The sequence below is a fragment of the Schistocerca serialis genome, chromosome 4 (assembly GCF_023864345.2).
Source record: "Schistocerca serialis cubense isolate TAMUIC-IGC-003099 chromosome 4, iqSchSeri2.2, whole genome shotgun sequence".
In the NCBI taxonomy this organism is placed as follows: domain Eukaryota; kingdom Metazoa; phylum Arthropoda; class Insecta; order Orthoptera; family Acrididae; genus Schistocerca; species Schistocerca serialis.
The window spans coordinates 124,539,055-124,560,731 of NC_064641.1; positions in this window are offsets into that span (position 1 = coordinate 124,539,055).

A 21,677-nucleotide genomic window follows, 5' to 3' on the forward strand; every position below is an offset into this window, starting at 1 on the left:
ATGTGCAAGTTCATAACAGACCGCCACGTTCGGGTAATTGAAATAATTGTTGACACACTTAATGTCTTGTTGTTTGGGAAAAAACATCGGTTCCGAAGATCGAATTAAATCCAGAAAAAGGTAGACTCAGTTATAAGAATCGTTATTGCGCGACTATTTCTACCCAATAACGATCGAAAGAATTTTACCAAATTATAAGAAATAAAAAGTAGTTAATGAAAATTCAGATAATGAAGTTAAATATTTTTGATTTAGAGTGCAGTGGTTATAGAAATCGGTCACCAGCTCACGGTGTGTGCGAACAGTATTGTATAGTTGTTGATCAATTTGGAAATGTATTTATGTACTAATTAATGCAAGGAAGTCGGGTGGGTACGGGCACAATAACACTGACTTGAGGTCGGACTAAAGATCACAGTTAGCAATATGAAATGAATCTAACCGTGAAATCAGTAAAGCAAATTGTTCTAAGCATATGCACTTGACTGCTAATTGTTTGGCACTCAGTTTGTGTAATAAATAGCTTTGTGCAGCCTACCATAATGCCTCCTGTTTATATTTATGCTATTGTAATTGTTCTTAAATAAATGTTTTCTGTTAAGCAAAATATGCCTTATTAGTGCGTAACTTTCATTAAATAACTACTGATTAACTTTTCCGTAACACGTATTTTGGAAATGAGAGCAGAAATTATTGATTACAAAATGGAATTAAACATTCTGATCTACAATAATCTTTAAAACCACCCTGAAATTCCTTGTCATAAACACTGAATATTAAAACTGTTTTTTTTTTTTTTTTAAGTGAAGATTTTCCTCAGCAACGAAGTCCATTATCTTTAAGCAGCAGTTTTGATAACTTTCACTTTTCTAAGCAGATTATCAAAATTAAATATTATCAGCAATTTCATTGTTTTTGTCATCAACAGTGACACTCGGTTTTCATTATTAATGACAGGATCGAACACTTATTGTTCAGGTTTAAGCACTTGTAACACAGCATTAGTATAAAGTTGCTAATTATTCACAAAATGAAACTACTACGCTGGCTAGCCTTGATACACTTCTAAACATTAAAGTTGGTCTAGTAACTCTGGCCTCATAATGCTCCTCTTTCGTATTAATTACACTTGGTGCTCCTTGCGCTGTACCCAATTAATACCGTAATTGTGCATGGCCGTAATAAACAGTTCTTCTAGTTTGGTACCTTACAGTGTGCCGCACTACACGCCGCTAGCAACCGTTACACCTGAGCGCTTCCGTCAGACTCTGGTTCGTTGGCTGGTTGATTTGGGGGGAGGAGACCAAACTACAAGGTCAACGGTCTTATCGTATTAGGGAAGGAAGTCGGCCGTGTCCAATCAAAGGAATCATCCCAGCCTTTGCCTGAAGCGATTTAGGGAAATCACGGAAAACCTGAATCAGGATGGCCAGACGCGGGATTGAAACGTCGTCCTCCCGAATGCGAGTCCAGTGTGCTAACCACTGCGCCACCTCGCTCGGCGTCAGACTCTGCTGCACGAGCTCGCGCCAGACTCAGCTGCCCTTTGCGCGTCCGCACCCAATGATAATGTACTCTACTTCACATACACACATAAAAAAAAGTTTTGCATCACCCCAGTTCCCAGAACTGAAGATAGACGTTGACTGTAGATATTATATCACAGACACAGTCCCTTTGACTGTTCAGAGATGTCATTAAACCCGCCCAAAGGCGATAACAACCATGCATGAGCAGCGTCTATTAGACGCACGGCATCCGACAGCCGAACAGTTCCAGTCTTTCCATCAGGAAGGAGGTACACGGCTCGTGTTGTCTGCAGTTCAACCATGTCTAGACGGTCAATACCGCGGTTCGATCGCGTACGCATTGTTACTTTGTGCCAGGAAGGGCTCTCAACAAGAAAGTGTCCCGGCGTCTCGAACCAAAGCGATGTTGTTCGGACATGAAGGAGACAGACAGACAGGAACTGTTGATGACATGCCTCGCTCAGGCCGCCCAAGGGCTACTACTGCAGTGGATGACCGCTACCTACGGATTATGGCTCGAGGAACCTTGACAGCAACGCCACCATGTTGAATAACGCTTTTCGTGCAGCGACAGGACGCCGTGTTACGACTCAAATTGTGCGCAATAGGCTGCATGATGCGGAACTTCACTCCTGACGTCCATGGCGAGGTCCATCTTTGTAACGACGACACCACGCAGCACACTACAAATGGGCCCAAGAACATGCCGAATGGACCGCTCAGGTTTGGCATCACGTTGAAACGTCCCCTTTGAACAATTTATACAGGACTGTGCTTAAACTGGCACACCATATTTTGTTAGCGCAACGCAATCTGACTTTCAAAATTTCCTACAAAAGAATGGCCCTGACTAACATTAAACTATACCTTTCACAAATCACTAAATCACTTACCTCACAATAATCTTCGTTTCTCCCACTACTGCAATACAGCAAGCGCCACTACTGCCAGCTAAATAAAAGATTCAAACTACTAAAGGCACTAACTACTGATAGGGATAGTTAGCAAATGAAAGATTATTAATAGAGAACAAACAATGTATTTACCTTGATATCATCATATATAAATATAGCAGTTCATGACAAATTTCAAATCTCCGCCTTTCTGCTTGTCAAAATGTGAATGTTGCCGGTGCAACTTCACTGCCGAAAAGCATTGAGGAACATGTTTCAGACACCAGTGCATTGTTATTACAATTAATGCAACAAATGGGACAAAAGCTTGAAAAGTTAGACACAATGGAACAACACCAGAGACAAACACAGCAACAGTTAGACACAGTGGAACAAAATCTCAAAAAGTTAGACACAGTGGAACAAAATCTCAAAAAGTTAAACACTACACTTGAACAAACACGTGAAGATTTAACCACTGAGTTACATAACATCGAATCGAAATGTCAAAAGATCTGTAATGACGTAAAAACACAAATTTGTGAGCATTTCCAACCTATTTTTTCGCGTCATGAAAATGTATTACAGAATCACGAAGCAGCCATAAAAGAACTGCAGACTATTGTTCATGAAAATCATGAGACCTTGCAAGCTAAAATTGACTCAGTTGCATCTACCGATTCGGTTACGCAATTTGCAAGAACTCAGGAAAACTTAAAGGACACAGTAGATACCCTGAAAATTGGTTCAGAAAGACACATGGAGGAAATAAGTACACTATCGGAGAAAGTAGCCGAACTTTCGGATCAGGTCACTAACTTATCTACAAAGGTAGATGATGATCTGAATGACACAAGACCCGTAGCCTTCACTGACACAGAAGAGTATGAACAAATAAGAAAATTCAAACAAAATCAGAATCAAATTAATACACAACACCAAAGAGAAATCCGGGAAGTACAAGATCAGCTGACACAGGTAATACAAGAATTACGTATTTCAGAGGACACTCGCGCTCCAATACGGGAAGAGGGACATAGAAATACGGAACAAACACAAAATAATAACACAGGACACTTCGGAAATTATGAAAGAAATTGGCAAGGCGCATTGGATTTTGAGATGGAACCGCCGAAACGAAGTAACAATGACCGACATGCGACTCGCCGACATGACGATTTTGACTATAAGCTGTTCATTACTACACGTAAATTCAAAACATTTAAGAATTCTGGCAACGACATTCATCCACAAGCATGGCTCCATCAATTCTCTCATTGTTTTCCTCCCAACTGGTCATTAGAACACAGATTAGAATTTATGTGTGGCTATTTAGAGAATGAACCAGCTGTAAGAATGCGATCGGTCATTCACGATTGCCACAGTGAAGGAGAATTTTACCATGCCTTCCTCTCAGCATATTGGTCTCAAGCCACACAAGACCGAATAAAACATGGTATCATAATGATGAAACATTTCGAACAATCTGAATTCTCCAGTCTTGTGAAATATTTTGAAGACATGTTGCACAAGAATCAGTATCTTTCAAACCCATACAGCCCCTCAGAACTCATCCGCATTTGCTTAATCAAACTGCCTGAACATTTACGACATATTATTTTGGCAGGACGTTGCAAAGACGACATTGAAGCATTTCAGGGACTCTTACAGGAATTAGAAACTGACACTGACAATCGCGGAAAGCGGAAACAGGAACATAACAATTACAGGTCATATCCGTCGCAATTCCGCGATGAAAGAAATAATAAGTGGACACGACAAGGCTATTCTTACAACGCAAATCGTGAACAAAACAGACACCACCCATATGACAACCACTGGCAGAGTAATAATAGTTACAGAGAAAGATCGCATTCCGGTAGTAATGAATATGACAGAGACAATAAGAGAAACAGACAATATGGGAACCAAAATAAATACTATCAAGGGAGACAGAATAACTTTAGACGCAATGGACCAGCGCGCAGTTACGATTCGGGGAGAAATTCTCCACCACATGACCGACAAACAAGAAACTATGTAAACTACCGACAAAACGACAGACGTGAATTTCATCAGAACTGGCGGGATTCTAACAGAGCTGGGCCCTCTCGGCAAGGCGAATTTGTAGAAGTTAGGTCTCCTAATCCCAATAACAACGCGCGCCAACAAAGAGACAGACAATGACTCGCGCCGCAGGCACCCACGTGCGCCGGCTGGCTCAGAGAAAAATAACATAGACGCTAACCTTGAGAAAAATTCCAGTATTCTTTACCGACGTATACTGCATGATGATTGTATTCTAGCCAAACTGTGAGTACTATGAAGAGTAAAGGATTGCACCACATTTCACATGCAAAACCGTTTATTGAAAGATAATCTGCTTTTTAACTTTGTCTTTGCCATAAAACTTTTCACTTCACATTTCTAGTATGCTTTGTCAGACTTAGAATCTGTTAACATACAACAATGTTTGAAGTTAAATATCCAATCAAGAACCAAGAGAACTTATTTAAACAGAAATGACGAATGCATTGTTATAGTGAACAGACGTCACAGTGTTATTGTGTGTGTACATTCTTGCTTGTTTGTTGCACGATTACGTAACGACTATAAGGCTTACATACTTAGAACATTTACCAGTACTGTTAATGAGATTTTAATGCAACATTTTGGTTTACTTGAAAATACATTCTGGGTTTAAAGTACTTTCTGTGAGATACCAGACGGCACAGTGGTTAGTTTATGTGACAGCTACACGATTTTATCACGACGCTACTAATGAGTGACAATTTACAATGTTGCTTTTGCGGTGTTTCTGTTTTATATCTGCACAGTTTTTCTGAATTATTCTGGAAAGTAAAACAGGTTTTAGTAGTAACTTTTGTGGTATAGCTACAATGAGACTGCCTTTTCCGTAGCACAACAATACGTTACAGCACAGTACTTTCCTCATCACGGCAATAAGCGTAATAACTAAGACATTTATACGCAAAGCATTTCACTTTTGTGTATTATGAGGTAAGTACATTGACTTCTGCAGAACTTAGCTTTCGGAGGACGATAATTACGACACTTCCACAGAGATTATGTTGCAACAAGACGCACATTTAGCGCTACAGGACACGTATTTGAGTGATTAATTTTGTACTTAAAACATTTATTTTTAAAGATATTTGAAGTACAATGATACAAAGGTTTTCAGTGATACATTTCATTTCATTGCTGTAATCTGTAACACCTGAGGGTATAATTACATTAATCCTCAGGGGGGTACACGCTTACTTTGTGTATCATGTGTTTGGCAAGCACAAGGAACCCTAGCTAATATGGTATTTGCTTATACAACTTTACACATCGGTACCATATTTCTCTAACACACAATTTACACAGCTATCTGATCATTGAACTGAGAGAGACAAACATTTATTTTTACTATATCAGTGACAGATGTTTACGTAATTACACAGTTGGATAACTTCACACTTATGAAACTGTATTTTGTCTGTACTTTGTAAACTGTTCATATTTTTTCGGAACCATTGTGATACTATGAGAGCTTTGAATGATGTATTTGGTAAAGGGATTATGATTTTTAAAGTACGTTTGAGGCAGATGACACTTTTGACATGAGCAGAGAATTTTTTTAATTATTGGAGAAAGCTACGACGTTTTTGAGATTTGACTGAGGTGTAATGATGTTATTTTTACGACGACGATGTGCATTATGCTGTTGAGGTATGTTTATGGTCAATAAGCTGATGTTATATGAGGAATCTGATTATGCTATGTAGTTATTATGTGTTGATGAATACGAATATGTATATGTGTAATAAGGTAAGGAATAATGAGTAGTGATTAGGGACTCTTGACTTGTGAAATAGGATGTTGGAAACCAAGAAACGTACTTTAAGAGTTATGAAATGTGTGACTGTATCACAATGCTGACCAATATTTTTTTTGGACACTTATATTTATAGGATTTTGTTTCTACAGATTTGCAACGCTAATTCTTGACCTGTGAAATATTTTTATATGAGACTGCCACGGTAGCAGAAACTGCTGTCGTAAATATTTCCGTACGGAAGTTAAGTGACCACCTGCACGTAATGCGTCGCGGGCACCCAGCTGTGTCAGACGCCTGGAGAAAACGCCATTATTGCGAGCCCTTTTCAGCGGCACAGGTAGAACAAAAAAAAAGGGGAGGCCATTATCCTTGGAAATATTCTTACTTCTGCAAACCTGATAATGACAAGTGTCTTTCTACGAGAATTGAGAGCTACTGACTTACGAAATGCCACATAGCTATTGAACGATATTTTTATGCTTTGTACATAATTGCTTATTTCATTTGATACCTGTTTTCCAGCTGTGTTGCAGCATTGCTTTTATAAAATAAAATGCATTTGCTAATGTGAACACTTTCTGTCAACAGATCTATTAAATAATTATTTTATGATCCACATTCTTTAAAAAAGGAGCACTTGGAAAGGAAAGAACAATAAGAAGGAACTAGTAACTGCATTCATAATTTTCTTTTCAAGTAATTGGTAACTTTTTGGTAGAATAACTTCTTGTGGTGCACCACTTTAATTACTTAGACATTAAGATGTGATTATACATTTCCCTTATCTGCATTGTTGTCTTTACTGTAATATTTTTTCTGCTTGCGCTATGTCATGTTTAGGTATAAGTTGCTGCTGTTTGCCAGGCATAGTGTTATTGAATTTGACTTTTGCTCATTTATGCTGCTAGCTTTGCCAATTTGCATTTTTTACATTGCTGTTTGTGTTGATTTGTTTTGTGCTGCTGCATTGCCTCGTCCCTTAGTTTAGCATCTGAGCTCAGTAGATTTAAGTTAGCTTAAGAGGGGGTAGCCTCTAAGAGAATGAGTTGCGATGAATTGGAAGAAATGCATTGAGAAAACAGGTTTAGGTAGGATTTTCTTGGAAATAAATGTTGAGGTAAGAAATGTGTGAACATATAAATACAGAAAGCATGCTTAGATAGAATTTTTTTGGTGGAAACAAAGGATGAAATAAGAGGAAAGATATATGAAGTTTTGGGTTGGACTGCAGTACCAAATGTTACGCTGAAAACGAACCCTGTCCTTTCCTATTGGTGTTATCCCACTATGTGTTTGTGTACCCTTGTGTAGTTGTTTTCTTCCTGTCTCTGTGTAGTTTCATAGAATTTTTTCTTCTTCTAATACTAAGTTACATTCACTATGATGAGGAATACTGTTATCCTCATATATAATTTGCATTTATAATATGTTATTTTCTTTGTAAAGATGTTTAGACATTACTTGTTCTGTTCTGTTCAATGCTCATGTGTGAAGTTGATGTTTCGAAAGTGATTCTGATCTTTTATTTTTGTACTCACGTCATAATTCCTGTAACACTGATGTATATGTTTATTTCGATTCTTTTGTAAAGCCTGTACTACAAATGTTATCTGTATTATTATGTTCTTTAATGATGTATTTTGTACCTTTGTAATTGTATTTTCATGTTGTAAATTTATAAAATTGTAATTGACACCAGTTCATGATATTATTAACTTGTTAGTTACATTTCACTGCACACGTTTCTGTTGGTCGTAGTATATGGACAGTATGTGAGAAGTTGGGACTGTTAGTGTTTGCACGTGTGTTACTAATTCAGCAAGGGACTGGATAACAGCATTGCTGGTTCTAAGGACAATTCCAAAAACTTTGTGAGCGCACAAGTGGTGGTTATGGACTTGCTACATTATCTGCAAGACTCTTTGATGGTGAATGTGCACCTGCACAATCGCAACAGATGGCTGCTGGCCATCTCTACAAGGACTGCAGTGGGTCTGCACCTCTGGTGGCCCACCAATATCGTAATCTCTACCAGGACTACAGTGGGTCTGCTCTGTGATGACCTACCTACCAATATTCTTCAAAACTTCGAATGACTCTGCTGTGGGTTTGCTCTGTTGTGGCCCATTATCTGTCAGCATGTCAAGAGTCAGCACTGTCTTTCCGTTGGAAGGACAACGCTACTTCTTCAAGACTGCATGGAAATCCACTACTTCTGTGTGCAATTTCTTTTACTAATGAGACGTTGTGAAAAAAAACTGTAATTACTATTATGATGAATGATTAGGACTATCTTTATGGACTGTGAGGAAATTTTAGCTTTTGACCAACATTGTATCAATAAGTGTGTGCATTTGATTTTTTTGTTATTGTAATTATGAAAAATTTTATCAAATCATTATTGGCCACTGCCCAAAAAAATTTTGTAAAATTTTTTGTGGGGAGCATGGGGGCTATGTAAGTAGGCTGTTTATGTTTTCTTATTGGCAACGTTACGTAGCGCTCAATATGAAAATCACTGGCTGTGCTGTGTGCAGTCTGTGGCTAGTTTCTACATCTACATCTATACTCCGCGAGCCACCTTACGGTGTGTGGCGGAGGGTACTTATTGTACCACTATCTGATCCCCCCTTCCCTGTTCCATTCACGAATTGTGCGTGGAAAGAACGACTGCTTGTAAGTCTCCGTATTTGCTCTAATTTCTCGGATCTTTTCGTTGTGATCATTACGCGAGATATATGTGGGCGGTAGTAATATGTTGCCCATCTCTTCCCGGAATGTGCTCTCTCGTAATTTCGATAATAAACCTCTCCGTATTGCGTAACGCCTTTCTTGAAGTGTCCGCCACTGGAGCTTGTTCAGCATCTCCGTAACGCTCTCGCGCTGACTAAATGTCCCTATGACGAATCGCGCTGCTTTTCGCTGGATCATGTCTATCTCTTCTATTAATCCAACCTGGTAAGGGTCCCATACTGATGAGCAATACTCAAGAATCGGACGAACAAGCGTTTTGTAAGCTACTTCTTTCGTCGATGAGTCACATTTTCTTAGAATTCTTCCTATGAATCTCAACCTGGCGCCTGCTTTTCCCACTATTTGTTTTATGTGATCATTCCACTTCAGATCGCTCCGGATAGTAACTCCTAAGTATTTTACGGTCGTTACCGCTTCCAATGATTTACCACCTATGGCATAATCGTACTGGAATGGATTTCTGCCCCTATGTATGCGCATTATATTACATTTATCTACGTTTAGGGAAAGCTGCCAGCTGTCGCACCATGCATTAATCCTCTGCAGGTCCTCCTGGAGTACGTACGAGTCTTCTGATGTTGCTACTTTCTTGTAGACAACCGTGTCATCTGCAAATAGCCTCACGGAGCTACCGATGTTGTCAACTAAGTCATTTATGTATATTGTAAACAATAAAGGTCCTATCACGCTTCCCTGCGGTACTCCCGAAATTACCTCTACATCTGCAGATTTTGAACCGTTAAGAATGACATGTTGTGTTCTTTCTTCTAGGAAATCCTGAATCCAGTCACAAACCTGGTCCGATATTCCGTAGGCTCGTATTTTTTTCACTAAACGTAAGTGCGGAACCGTATCAAATGCCTTCCTGAAGTCCAGGAATACGGCATCAATCTGCTCGCCAGTGTCTACGGCACTGTGAATTTCTTGGGCAAATAGGGCGAGCTGAGTTTCACATGATCTCTGTTTGCGGAATCCATGTTGGTTATGATGAAGGAGATTTGTATTATCTAAGAACGTCATAATACGAGAACACAAAACATGTTCCATTATTCTACAACAGATTGACGTAAGCGAAATAGGCCTATAATTATTCGCATCTGATTTATGACCCTTCTTGAAAATGGGAACGACCTGCGCTTTCTTCCAGTCGCTAGGTACTTTACGTTCTTCCAGCGATCTACGATAAATTGCTGATAGAAAGGGGGCAAGTTCTTTAGCATAATCACTGTAGAATCTTAAGGGTATCTCGTCTGGTCCGGATGCTTTTCCGCTACTAAGTGATAGCAGTTGTTTTTCAATTCCGATATCGTTTATTTCAATATTTTCCATTTTGGCGTCCGTGCGACGGCTGAAGTCAGGGACCGTGTTACGATTTTCCGCAGTGAAACAGTTTCGGAACACTGAATTCAGTATTTCTGCCTTTCTTCGGTCGTCCTCTGTTTCGGTGCCATCGTGGTCAACGAGTGACTGAATAGGGGATTTAGATCCGCTTACCGATTTTACATATGACCAAAACTTTTTAGGGTTCTTGTTTAGATTGTTTGCCAATGTTTTATGTTCGAATTCGTTGAATGCTTCTCTCATTGCTCTCTTTACGCTCTTTTTCGCTTCGTTCAGCTTTTCCTTATCAGCTATGATTCGACTACTCTTAAACCTATGATGAAGCTTTCTTTGTTTCCGTAGTACCTTTCGTACATGATTGTTATACCACGGTGGATCTTTCCCCTCGCTTTGGACCTTAGTCGGTACGAACTTATCTAAGGCGTACTGGACGATGTTTCTGAATTTTTTCCATTTATGTTCCACATCCTCTTCCTCAGAAATGAACGTTTGATGGTGGTCACTCAGATATTCTGCGATTTGTGCCCTATCACTCTTGTTAAGCAAATATATTTTCCTTCCTTTCTTGGCATTTCTTATTACACTTGTAGTCATTGATGCAACCACTGACTTATGATCACTGATACCCTCTTCTACATTCACGGAGTCGAAAAGTTCCGGTCTATTTGTTGCTATGAGGTCTAAAACGTTAGCTTCACGAGTTGGTTCTCTAACTATCTGCTCGAAGTAATTCTCGGACAAGGCAGTCAGGATAATGTCACAAGAGTCTCTGTCCCTGGCTCCAGTTCTGATTGTGTGACTATCCCATTCTATACCTGGTAGATTGAAGTCTCCCCCTATTACAATAGTATGATCACGAAACTTCTTCACGACGTTCTGCAGGTTCTCTCTGAGGCGCTCAACTACTACGGTTGCTGATGCAGGTGGTCTATAGAAGCATCCGACTATCATATCTGACCCACCTTTGATACTTAACTTAACCCAGATTATTTCACATTCGCATTCGCTAATAACTTCACTGGATATTATTGAATTCTTTACTGCTATAAATACTCCTCCACCATTGGCGTTTATCCTATCCTTGCGGTATATATTCCATTCTGTGTCTAGGATTTCGTTACTGTTCACTTCCGGTTTTAACCAACTTTCCGTTCCTAATACTATATGCGCACTATTTCCTTCAATAAGAGATACTAATTCAGGAACCTTGCCCTGGATACTCCTGCAGTTTACCAATATTACGTTAACTTTTCCTGTTTTTGGTCTCCGAGGACGGACATTCTTTATAAACGATGATAATGTCCTCTCTGGTAAGCCGTCAGGTATTTTATCGTTTCGCCCAAGGGGGGGTCCCTCTAACCTAAAAAACCCCCGTGTGCACGCCACACGTACTCTGCTACCCTAGTAGCTGCTTCCGGTGTGTAGTGCACGCCTGACCTGTCTAGGGGGGCCCTACAGTTCTCCACCCAATAACGGAGGTCGATGAATTTGCAACCATTATAGTCGCAGAGTCGTCTGAGCCTCTGGTTTAGACCCTCCACACGGCTCCAAACCAGAGGACCGCGATCGACTCTGGGCACTATGCTGCAGATATTAAGCTCAGCTTGCACTCCGCGTGCGATGCTGGTTGTCTTCACCAAATCAGCCAGCCGCCGGAAGGAACCAAGGATGGCCTCAGAACCCAAGCGGCAGGCGTCATTCGTTCCGACATGTGCTACTATCTGCAGCCGGTCACACCCAGTGCGTTCAATAGCTGCCGGAAGGGCCTCCTCCACATTACGGACGAGACCCCCCGGCAAGCACACCGAGTGCACACTGGCATTCTTCCCCGACCTACCCGCTATTTTCCTGAGGGGCTCCATAACCCGCCTAACGTTGGAGCTCCCTATAACTAATAGGCCCGCCCTCTGTGACTGTCGGGACCTTGCCGGAGAATCGGCCACTGGCCCAACAGGCGAGGCATCCTGTGGTGGCTCGGAAACGATGTCATCACCACTAGGAAGCACCCCGTACCTGTTGGAAAGGGGTAAGGCAGCTGCCACGCGGCCAGATCCCACCTTCGCCTTTCGGCCAGGCACGCGCGAGCCCACCACTGTCCGCCATTCACCCTGGAGTGATGGCTGACCGGTAAGATGCTCACTGCCGGAAGACGCAGCGACATCAGGGGTTCCATGTGATTCCAAGGCCACCGAAGTAGGCATAGGTCTCACCACAGTTGCCCCAACGCCACTACGAGCCGACGCCTGCGCCTCGAGCTCGATGAGCCTAACAGACAAAGCCTCCACCTGCCCCCGAAGAGTGGCCAATTCTCCTTGCGTCCGCTCACAACAACCACAGTCCCTACACATGACTATGTTTACCCTACTCTATAAGGTGACAAATTCCCAAGATAATCTTCTGATGAGCTACTCTGATAATCAAGAAACACTCACTGAAATACGAGACGCGAAAACTACGCTAGGTTTTCCCAGAAAAACTATTTAAAAGCTAAGCGCAGCAAATAAGTACAAAAACGCTTTATACAAACAGTACTCGCTGCTGCTGGTGCTGTCGCTCTGGCTGTCACAAGACAACTGCTGATTCAGGTGACTAGTGGCTAACGGCCGCGAAACAAACAAAAGACGGTTTTAGGGCGCTTTCTGTTCTAAACGATCAAGAAAACACTAAGAAATCTAACACGAAAACTACGTAAAGTTTTATCAAGAACTGTTAGTTACTATGCAGAGCAGATAAACACAAATAGAATCCCTTCCTTAGTGGAAGGTCGTAAACAAAATGCAAAATAAACGCTTTATACAAACAGTACTCGCTGCTGCTGGTGCTGTCGCTCTGGCTGTCACAAGACAACATTGCATTGTTGTCTGCCATTGTAGTGTTGGGTAGCGGCAGCTGGATGTGAACAGCGCGTAGCGTTGCGCAGTTGGAGGTGAGCCGCCAGCAGTGGTGGATGTGGGGAGAGAGATGGCGGAGATTTGAAATTTGTCATGAACTGCTATATTTATATATGATGATATCAAGGTAAATACATTGTTTGTTCTCTATTAATATCTTTCATTTGCTAACTATCCCTATCAGTAGTTAGTGCCTTTAGTAGTTTGAATCTTTTATTTAGCTGGCAGTAGTGGCGCTTGCTGTATTGCAGTAGTGGGAGAAACGAAGATTATTGTGAGGTAAGTGATTTAGTGATTTGTGGAAGGTATAGTTTAATGTTAGTCAGGGCCATTCTTTTGTAGGGAATTTTGAAAGTCAGATTGCGTTGCGCTAACAAAATATTGTGTGTCAGTTTAAGCACAGTCACGTATAATTGCTCAAAGGGGACGTTTCAACGTTCTCTTCATCGATAAGAGTAGCATATGCCTTCAACTAGACAATCGCCGGAGACGTGTTTTGGAGGCAACCCGGTCCCGGGAGTGCAGCAAGGCGGAGGTTCCCTGCTGTTTTGGGGTGGCATTATGTGGGGCTGACGTACGCCGCTGGTGGTCATGGAATGCGCCGTAACGGCTGTACGATACGTGAATGCCATCCTCGAACCGATAGTGCAACCGTATCGGCAGCATATTGGCGAGGCATCGTCTTCATGGAGGATAATTCGCACCCCCATCGTGCATATCTTGAGAATGACTTCCTTCAGGATAACGAAATCGCTCGAAGAGAGTGGCCAGCATGTTTCCGGGTATGAACCCTAACGAACATGCCTGGGATAGATTGAAAAGGGCTATTTCTGGACGACGTGACAAAATGGTTCAAATGGCTCTGAGCACTATGGAACTTAACTTCTAGGGTCATCAGTCCCCTAGAACTTAGAACTACTTAAACCTAACTAAGGACATCACACACATCCATGCCCGTGGCAGGACTCGAACCTGCGACCGTAGCGGTCGCGCGATTCCAGACTGTAGCGCCTAGAACCGCTCAGCCACCGCTGCCGGCGGACGACGTGACGCACCAACCACTCTGAGAGATATACGCCGAATCGCGGTTGAGAAGTGGACAATGTGGACCAACAGTGCCATGATGAACTTGTGGATAGTATGCTACGACGAATACAGGCATGCATCGATGCAAGAGGACGTGCTACTGGGTATTAGAGGTACGGGTGTGTACAGCAATCTGGACCATCACCTCTGAAGGCTATATGGTGGTACAACATGCAAAGTGTGGTTTTCATGAACAATAAAAGGGCGGAAATGATGTTTATATTGATCTACATTCCAATTTTCTGTACAGGTCCCGGAACTCCCGGAACGGTGGTGATGCAAAAATTTTTTTTTATGCGTGTATAAGCCCGCCCAGCTAGCCGCGCGGTGTAACACGCTGCTTCCGGAGTGGGAAGGCGTGCTGGTCCCCGGCACGAATCCGCCCAACGGATTCCTCGACAAAGTAGCTAGAAGCAAGGGAGATGTAAGCGACCCAATAAAACAGCGGTGTGGCTGAGCCACGGGCTGCGCTCGCGCAGTAATACCGCCGACATGTCGGTTCACGACGGGCCCCGGAGCCCTGCAGAAGCGTCAGCTTGACGCTCTTGCAGACCACAGCAGATCAGCAGGCCGCGGCCTGGTGCAGTGACCGGCGGAAGCCGATTTTATTGTATGGCGAGGACCCGTAATCCAATGTCCGCCCAGCTAGCCGCGCGATCTAACGCGGTGCTTCCCGAGCGGGAAGGAGTGCTGGTCCCCGGCACGAATCTGTCCGACAGATTAGTGTCAAGGTTCGGTGTGCTGGCCAGCCTGTTGATAGTTTTTAAGGCAGTTTTCCATCTGCCTCGGCGAACGCGGGCTGGTTCCTGTTATTCCGCCTCAGTTACACTATGTGAGCGATTGCTGCGCTATCACTGTCTCCACATACGCGTACACCATAATTACTCTACCATACAAACATTTGGTTCAAAAAATGGCACTGAGCACTATGGGACTGAACTGTTGAGGTCATCAGTCCCCTAGAACTTAAAACTACTTAAACCCAAATAACCTAAGGACATCACACACGTCCATGCCCGAGGCAGGATTCGAACCTGCGACCGTAGCGGTCGCGCGGTTCCAGACTGTAGCGCGTAGAACCACTCGGCCGGCTGTAAACATTTGGGGTTACACTGTCTGGTATGAGTCGTTCCTGGTGGAGTGAGGGGGAGGGGTTGTACACTGGGGACCGAACCGCACAATAACCATTGCTTCGGTGTGGGATGGCGTGTTGTGGGTGGACTGCTGTGGCCTGTTGTGGGATTCTGAGCCACTGAGGGCTTCGGCGCAACGAAGCCTCTCCGTCATTTCTAGGTCCTCGGTTCAATACACAACACACACTTCACATATACCCTTTGTTGTTTCACAATAGCAAATCGCCATAACTAGACCAGCATGCTTACTACATGTTATTGCATAACTCCTTGTGAGATATTGCATTTAAATTACATATTCATATTCATTCATAAGAAAACATTAGCAAATAATGATAAAATATATTACATAAAAATTACTCCATTACTCAAAATTAAATAATTAATACTGCGAAAATTTCTTTTGTTAGACACTATGTTGCTGTGTCACAATTTTTGTAGTAGAGCTCAGGATTCGCATAGCATAATTATTTTTGTAGTGGCCATGGAGACTCACGAGTGTCTTGTACGTGCAGCCACTGACTTTGTCCGAAAAGTGGAGGACAGAATTTCTGCTTTCTGCCCCACTGTAAAAGAGAAAAGTGCGTTATTGTTTAATCACTGTAGATTCTGTAAGAGGACAGAGATTGTTAGTACTTTTATGATTTTTTTTTTTCGTTGCACACAAGTTGGCAGGCAGCAGAGATTGGTTAAAGAGAATCGTGTGGTGGCAGAAACAGCAAGATTTTGAGGCGGAAAGCATATTAACACTCAGTGCTAGAGCGCCAGGGGGAGGACACTTCACCTTAGAGCTCCAGAGTCTGCAGACAATGCTTTAGCTGCTGGTCGTTTGATACCGTCTCAGAGCCAATCACAGATGCTGGTGCCGAACTAATATCTTTCAGCTACCTCTGCAGCCATTCTCTGCATTTGTGTTTTAGAAAGATGATATGCGTGTGCAACGTTTGTGCATGACGTTACGAGATGGACGTGAAGTAATTTATTTCCAGTTAGAGTTTCCTTTAGTGAAGTAATTCACGCACTTAGCTAGTGAACTCAACATGCTCTTAGAAAAGGGAACTCGTGCTCATATGCACTTTTGTCAGACTTTCCATTAATCCGCTAACCAATTTTGCAGTCGTTGACGGTTTACATGAACACAGCTAATTGTACGTCTACATGTACAGCTACATGGATACTCTGCAAATGACATTTAAGTGTCTGCCAGAGGGTTCATCGAACCACCTTCACAATTCTCTATTATTACAATCTCGTATAGCTGCGCGGAGAGAACTAGTATCTATATCTTTCCATACGAGCTCTGATTTCCCTTATTTTACCATGGTGATAGTTTCTCTCTGCGTAGATCGGCGTCAGCAAAATATGTTCGCATTCGGAAGAGAAAGTTGGTGATTGGAATTTCGTGAGAAGATTTCGCCGCAACGAAAAACGCCTTTGTTTTAATGCTGTCCATCCCAAATCCTGTATCATTTCAGTGACACTCTCTCCCATATTTCGCGATAATATAAAACGTGCTGCCCTTCTTTGAACTTACTCGATGTACGCCGTCAGTTCTATCTGGTAAGGATCCCAAACCGCGCAGCAGTATTCTAAAAGAGGACGGACAAGCGTAGTGTAGGCAGTACCCTTAATAGATCTGCTAAATTTTCTAAATGTCCTGCCAACAAAACGCAGCCTTTGGTTATCCTTCCCCACATCATTTTCTATGTTCCAGGTCTACCCACCTGTGCCAAGGTATTATCGGGTATGTTTAACAATCCATGTGAACCACTGCGCACTTATATCTACTTCTATAATGTATTCAGTGTTAGAAGTCAAGTCAATGCGTTTTAGCCTATAAAGAGGACTTTATTGTGACCTTTAGTTTCATTTAATATTTAGACGAAACCCTTCCTCATTATACCTACAGGGTGTTACAAAAAGGTACGGCCAAACTTTCAGGAAACATTCCTCACATACACAGAAAGAAAATATGTTATGTGGACATGTGTCCGGAAACGCTTATTTTTCCATGTTAGAGCTCATTTTATTACTTCACTTCAAATCACATTAATCATGGAATGGAAACACAGCAACACGACGTACCAGCGTGACTTCAAACACTTTGTTACAGGAAATGTTCAAAATGCCCTCCGTTAGCGAGGATACATGCATCCACCCGCCGTCGCATGGAATCCCTGATGCGCTGACGCAGCCCTGGAGAATGGCGTATTGTATCACAGCCGTTCACAATACGAGCACGAAGAGTCTCTACATTTGCTACCGGGGTTGCGTAGACAAGAGCTTTCAAATGCCCCCATAAATGAAAGTCAAGAGGGTTGAGGTCAGGAGAGCGTGGAGGCCATGGAATTGGTCCGCCTCTACCAACCCATCGGTCACCGAATCTGTTGTTGAGAAGCGTACGAACACTTCGAGTGAAATGTGCATGAGCTCCATCGTGCATGAACCACATGTTGTGTCGTACTTGTAAAGGCACATGTTCTAGCAGCACAGGTAGAGTATCCCGTATGAAATCATGATAACGTGCTCCATTGAGCGTAGGTGGAAGAACATGGGGTCCAATCAAGACATCACCGACAATGCCTGCCCAAACGTTCACAGAAAATCTGTGTTGATGACGTGATTGCACAATTGCGTGCGGATTCTCGTCAGCCCACACATGTTGATTGTGAAAATTTACAATTTGATCACGTTGGAATGAAGCCTCAGCCGTAAGGAGAACATTTGCACTGAAATGAGGATTGACAGATTTTTGGATGAACCATTCGCAGAAGTGTACCCGTGGAGGCCAATCAGCTTCTGATAGTGCCTGCACACGCTGTACATGGTACGGAAACAACTGGTTCTCCCTTAGCACTCTCCATACAGTGACGTGGTCAACGTTACCTTGTAAAGCAGCAACTTCTCTGACGCTGACATTAGGGTTATCGTCAACTGCACGAAGATTTGCCTCGTCCATTGCAGGTGTCCTCGTCGTTCTAGGTCTTCCCCAGTCGCGAGTCGTAGGCTGGAATGTTCCGTGCTCCCTAAGACGCCGATCAATTGCTTCGAACGTCTTCCTGTCGGGACACCTTCGTTCTGGAAATCTGTCTCGATACAAATGTACCGCGCCACGGCTATTGCCCCGTGCTAATCCATACATCAAATGAGCATCTGCCAACTCCGCATTTGTAAACATTGCACTGACTGCAAAACCACGTTCGTGATGAACACTAACCTGTTGATGCTACGTACTGATGTGCTTTATGCTAGTACTGTAGAGTAATGAGTCGCATGTCAACACAAGCACCGAAATCAACATTACCTTCTTTCAGTTGGGCCAACTGGCGGTGAATCGAGGAAGTACAGTACATACTGACGAAACTAAAATGAGCTCTAACATGGAAATTAAGCGTTTCCGGACATATGTCCACATAACATCTTTTCTTTATTTGTGTGTAAGGAATGTTTCCTGAAAGTTTAGCCGTACCTTTTTGTAACACCCTGTATATGAGCTATGTTACCCATGTGTCATGTTTAATCGGCCCATCGCTGTTCGGATTCAGATGCTGAGTAGCATCCGTTGTGACTTTGTCTTAACACTCCATATGATTTTATGGGGAGCGGGCTATTCGCTGTATAGGCCACCGGATTGAGATCTCGGTAGCATCACGGAGGTATGCTTAAATCTCAGCTGTAGTCTCACACATTCCATTAACTTCTTCCACACCTCTGCATACAGGTTCTCCAGTCGCCTGTGGCGATCTCTTCATCACCTCCATTCCGTTGTCAGCCAAACCAAGTGCAGTAAGAAATAATAATAACCAACAGTGGGCGCTGCTTTAGCGCAGCTCTATCCTCAGCCAACAACATTTAAAATGTAAACAAACAGTTCTTAATATCAAAATAGGGTTAGAATTACAACCTCACCTGTGATACACTTATGTCCAGAAAAAATAGAACACCGTGAAAGACTACACATGGAAATGCCGTGTGGCTAGGGCCTCCCGTCGTGTAGACCGTTCGCCTGTTAGAAGTCTTTCGAGTTGAGGCCACTTCGGCGACTTGCATGTCGATGGGGGTGAAATAATGATGATAAGGACAACTCAACACCCAGTCCCTAAGCGGAGAAATTCTCCGACCCAGCCGGGAATCGAACACGGGCCATTAGGCATGACATTCTGTGGCGCTGACCACTTAGCTACCAGAGGCGGACATGACTAGAGATAGAACGTTCATATTCACAGGACGTGTACAGTGGTATGCTCTGCAGAAATCATTAGCATTTCAGTCACCTCTGATCAGCATGTGTCCTGTTGCCTAATAGGCATAGCGTCTGACCTATGCCCTAAAAACTTGTTCCGTGAGTCATGGCACCGATGCATATAAGGTGCGAATTGTGTAGTGTGATATAGCCAGCCATGCTGCATTCACCTAGTTCCAAAGTTCATCTGTGGTGTATGGTGTGAGTTAACGAGCATTGTGCTCTCATTTAAGTATATGGCCGAAAGAGTCACGTCTTCAGGAATTGTGAAACGAACCCTGCCGTTCAGGACCGTGTGTCACAAAGAGTGCAGAGTCACCACGAGATGGGGAAACTCACAGGCGTCTATTGTCTATTGAGGCCTAAGCGCTGTAATGCGCGAGTGAGACAGACGAGAACGCACGTCATAGGGAAAACAAGTAGAAGGCGTTTCTGGCCAGGGAGACGTAGCATTGTTAAATATGGCGGACCTAAGATTGGCCACAAAGGGAAACATTTATGAAAACTATTTAATTCTGTAGTAGTGCAGGGAATGAAGCCACAGTAATTTTAATCTACTATCCTTCATAAAATTTCATGGTGATCCCAACAAAACTTGAATATTGATCATATTATAATAGTTTAGGATTAACTGTTAAAGTGAAGTTAACAAGTTCTGTAACAAAGACTCGAATGCTAAAATAGCATTTCATATAGAAGCGCATCATTAAAATGACAAACATTGTAAATATCAACTCTGTAACTTTATGTGTTTAAAAGATATAGTGAATTTAAATTATCAGTATTTTCAGTTAAGCATCAGATCATTATTTCCTCCACACAAAACACATTGAACGATGACAGCATAACACCTTATTGAATCATTAGGTAAAAGAATATTTGTTGTAAAGTTTAGTGCATAATAATTACTTTGTTCTTTATTTATTTATCAGAAACCACGTTGGTGCAAGGCTACTGGCCGTGGCATTCAAAGATAAGACGGATATTGTATTAGTTTTATGTAAAAGAATTCAGCGTTTATTATGTAATGGATGTTATTGTTACTTTATTTAGAACTTGAACGTGGTCAAGCTTTGATTATTTAAATATGTTAAAATGTAAAATAATGTAAATAATCAGATGCATGGCTTCAGGAAAGGGAACTGCCCTGGTCAGTTGAGCGAGGATATTCGGCGCGCCGCAAACGCGACCGGGGACGGGCAGAGGGACAGTGCTGGTGCAGATGCGAAAGCGGACAGTTCTGGTCTAGAGTCCAAAGGAGACAGTTCAGATTGAGACGCGAAAGCGGACAGTCGGTCTTTAGGCAGCTAGGAAGTAAAACGACTTAGAAAGTTTAGCGTTGTGTGGTATCGCGGAATTTAGTCTCTGACTGATGAGCAGCCACGAGCCTCGTGTGAATAACTTTTCGCGTAAATACCGAGGTGAAGTATTGGACTTGTCTTTCGCGATGAGATTGTGAATGATCGAACTGTGTCAAATGGATATGCGCTCGAGTGTAAATACGACCACTTTCGCTATTAGTTTTCTTTCTGAATAAACATTATTTTAACCAAATTGCAACTGTGTGGCCTACATCATTTATGGGTCGTTAATATAGTTCCCGATATTATTATTACCGTTATTATATGTTACATTAACTTTGTTTCATACAATTTTGCAAACTTGTCATCAGCCAGACAATTTAACCAAAAGTTCACAAGTGTCTAATTTAGGGCGTGAAATGCGACACGTGCGGTCCAACCCCTAGACGAGTTTGAGCCAAGATATTTCGACGAAGAGGAACCGCATGGCGGTCCGAACATCTTTGGGATGTTAGCTCGCATTGGGATTGGATCACAGTGCTGCACCCGTCGTTTCACCATATCCCACATATTTTTGTCTGCCGAAATGTCCGGTGATCTGGCGGGCCAGACTAAAAGGCTGATATCCTGTGGCATCAAGAAGGCACGTGTTAGTAGTC